This window comes from Helianthus annuus, chromosome 5 (genome assembly GCF_002127325.2).
Source record: "Helianthus annuus cultivar XRQ/B chromosome 5, HanXRQr2.0-SUNRISE, whole genome shotgun sequence".
NCBI lineage: Eukaryota > Viridiplantae > Streptophyta > Magnoliopsida > Asterales > Asteraceae > Helianthus > Helianthus annuus.
The window spans coordinates 46,625,895-46,629,806 of NC_035437.2; the positions used below are offsets into that span (position 1 = coordinate 46,625,895).

The 3,912-nt window shown below is 40.9% G+C and overlaps 1 non-coding gene across 1 annotated transcript; it reads right to left on the bottom strand.

Annotated features, from left to right (window-relative positions):
• Positions 1 to 476: 476 nt before the first annotated feature.
• LOC118492830 lies at positions 477 to 584 on the bottom strand. Its single transcript, XR_004894831.1, has one exon. It is a non-coding gene; the product is annotated as a small nucleolar RNA R71 (small nucleolar RNA).
• Between the last annotated feature and the right edge of the window lie 3,328 nt (positions 585 to 3,912).

The following is a 3,912-nucleotide window of genomic DNA, read 5'->3' on the forward strand; positions in this document are numbered from 1 at the left end:
AGTCCGCGCGGCCCGCGTCAATGTAAGCTTAAGCTTACGCGGCCCGCTTGAACTAAAGAATTCAGCGGAGTCCGGTTAGTGCTCTCATACGGCCCGCGTGAGCTTGAGGTGGGATCGTACGCGGCCCGCCTCAGCTCTAAATTCAGATTTTTATTTTATTTTTATAAACTATAACGTATTTCAGGCTTGGTTTTCACATACGGGGTGCATATAGAGACATATTGAGACATTTTAAGATATATTAGGGTGTCGAAAAATCTATGAGGGTGTCGGTTTACGTTAAGGTTGTTATAATATGTGATACTTTTCGGATCAACAGAGCATCGAATGACGCCATCCGCCTCCGAATGCTCCCATTTTCACTAAATGACCGAGCTAAGGCTTGGCTTAACACCCTCCCAGTGGGTTCGGTAAACACTTGGGATGAACTAGCCCAAAAGTTTTTGTATAAGTATTTCCCTCCTTCTAAAACGACTAAATTAATTACTGAAATTAATACATACTCACAAGAGGACGGGGAATCCTTATATGAAACTTGGGAAAGAATTCAAGGAGCTATTAAGAAAATGTCCTCACCATGGTCTTGCGGTATGGCAACAAGTATCCACTTTCTATAATGGGTTGTTGCCACACACAAGACAAACACTTGACTCTAGCTACGGGGGACTTCTAGGTAATCGTCACCCAAATGAAATTTATAATCAAATTGAGGAAATTGCTCAAAACAATTTTCAGTGGCACACTATCCGAGGCACAAAATCTATTGCCCCTGGCGCCCATAAGGTTGATGAAAGTACTTCTTTACAAGCCCAAATCGAGGCCCTCTCTTCGAAAATCAAAAAGTTAGAAATGGAAAAGACGGCCTCGGTTATGACTTGTGAAGGGTGCGGTGGGTCACATGAAAATTGGAGTTGTATGAAAGAAATGGATAATCAAACGGAAACGGTAAACTACATTGATAATAGACCTAGGCCGTCAGGTCCTCCAACAGGTACCTACAACCAAGGAAGGCGTAACCACCCTAACCTTGGTTGGAGAGAACCCGACAATAGTAGTAACCAACAAAACCAAAACAAATGAACAAACTTTCAACAACCGAGAAATGAGTCACAAAATTTCTCTCAACAACAACAAGGGGGACGAGAGAGGTTTGAAGATACTATTTCACGCCTTATCTCCGACACCGAAAAGAAAAACTCGGATCGATTCCAACAAATGGATTCAAACTTTAGAAATCAACAAGCTAGTATTCAAAACATTGAAAAACAACTAAATACCGAAACTAACCCAAAGGCGCAAGTGCATCTCATCACATTGAGAAACCGTACGGTAGGTCCCAAAGAGGCTCCACTACCTCCAACTGAAAAGAGTCCATCAAAACCAAACCGTAACTTCACCGACGCCCCAAAAAGAGACGACTCCTCCGCCAAATCAAGAGCCTACCAAGAATCCCCCGGTACCTTACCCCGGTCGGTTACTTCGCCAAAAGACCGATGAGCAATTCACAAAATTCGTAAATTTACTAAAACAATTGCACATCAATCTTCCATCTGTGGAAGTCCTCACTCAAATGCCTAAGTATTCAAAATTTATGAGAGACTTTCTCACTCACAAAAGGAAAATTAAAGCACTGTAATTAGTTAATTTAAGTGAAGAATGCTCCGCCGTACTACTTAACAAACTCCCACAAAAGAAAATCAAACCCGGAAGCTTCACCATCCCTTGTTCCATTGGGGGATCACCCATACGCAATGCGCTAGCCGATCTTGGGGCTAGCATTAATATCATGCCCGCATCAATGTTTGACCGACTCGGACTAGGTAAAACAAGCCCCACAAAGATGATCATACAACTTGCTGATAGGTCTATCAAATATCCACAAGGTGTCGCCGAAAATCTATTTGTAAAAGTCGGAGACTTTGTCTTCCCGGCCGACTTTGTCATACTAGATATGGAGGAAGATACCAAAGTACCACTCATTCTAGGAAGACCATTCCTAGCCACAGCCCACACAATTGTAGACATGAATGGTGGGAAATTAACATTGAGGGTTGGGGACAAAGAGATGAAGTTTGGGGTTAGGAAGAGAGTAGAAGACGACGACCCTGTGAACTACATGAATGTTATAGACTCAAGCTTGGATGATGCTCTCCGACGGTGCAACATGGGATGCAAAACATCCCACTTGGGTAACATATGACTGACTTTGGGTCTAGCCAAGGACCCTTATAAACGTGGCGCACCACAGAGGCATTCCGCGGAACTATCCTTAGTTTTAGTTTAGATTAACTTTTATGTTTTCTAGTTTAGTTTTACTTTTCAGGAATAAAACACACTCGAAATGGTGGAGGTTACTAAGGGAAACTTGAACCCACACCCCATGCACAAGAACAGAGCCTCCCGACAATTTTTCTTCATTACAGCAAGTTCAGCACGGGGCCGTGCTCACCCCAATGCACAAGAACAGAGCCTTCCGACAATTTTTCTTCATTACAGCAAGTTCAGCACGGGGCCGTGCTCACCCCAACACGCCCCCGTGCCCGAGGTTCTGCAGAAAACGCCCAGTTCAAGTAACTGGACACGGGGCCGTGTTCAATGAACACGCTCCCGTGCCCAGCCTTCTGTTAAATACGATACTGGTGATCTGAACACGGGGCCATGCCCGGACCAACACGGGCCCGTGCCCAGACGCCCAGTAACATAAAATTTTGTTTTTTAAACACCTTTTTACACATTCAATCAACCTAAAAACTTATTTTTGGGACACATTGAGGACAATGTGTAATTTAAGTGTGGGGGGATGCTAAACCTTGAATTTTGCAAGTCCTAATAACAAGCCTTACACAAAACTCTATTGGAAGCGCTAAACACCCCAATTTTTTTTTCAAAAACTTTTCATTTTTTTTACTTGTCTTGGTTTAATTTGGGAATAACAAGTTCTAAAAAGGTTATATTTTTACAAATTTACAACAGATAGCGTCGTGATAAAAAGAACCAACATAAGAAAATTATGAAACAGCAAGACAAATCTAGTTAAAATTTGAATATATATACTTGATCACATTATAAACCCATTCCCACAAAAAGTGAGTTTGATCCTTTATTGAGCATACAAGCATACATCTTTAAACTAAATGCTCATTTTTCGTTTCTTGTGTGAATAGCCGCTTGGTTTCTTACGACTCTAGAACTTGCCATGACGATACATTCCCGGTTCTTACCAACTTAAACCTAAGTACCTAAATGATGGAGGCATCAGGACTAACCCATTTTTCTTTCTACACCATTATTTTTCATTTTTTGTATCACCTACCCAAAATCCCCCTAGTTAACCCATTTGAGCCTAAACTTTTTCATTTCTAAACCCACAAAACAAACATACTTTACCGACCAAAACCTTTTTCTTTTAAACCCCCTTATTTTAGTAAAAAGCTCGGTTTTCTTGTGACGCTCCTTATCAAAAAAAGAAAAAATAAAAAATGAAGCCTAGCAATAACAAACAAGTTCCTAAAAGAAACTTTGTTTGAAAATGCTTAGCTTGAATAAAAGTCACAAAAACAAAAAGTTTTACGACGACCGACGCTTTTTACGCTTTTAGCCCTTTTTACTAACCACTAACCCAAAACCACCTACCTCTAACCCAAGCCTAACCCTTCCCTAAGTCCTCTTGATATTTACAAAAAGTTTATAGTTAAAAAGGAGTAGGGTTGATTGCTTGGCAAGCATATGGTAGAAATAAGTTCCATGCCGGTCTCGAGTGTTTCACAAAAACACATCTTCGGCCGAGTGTTGAGTGATCTCCCGTGAGGTATGTGAACTTGTATATAAATGGAATTTTAAAGAGGCATGTTATGCCCAAATAAGTAATTTCTCTTATGAAACGTTCTAAATAAATCATAACAAATAGGAATG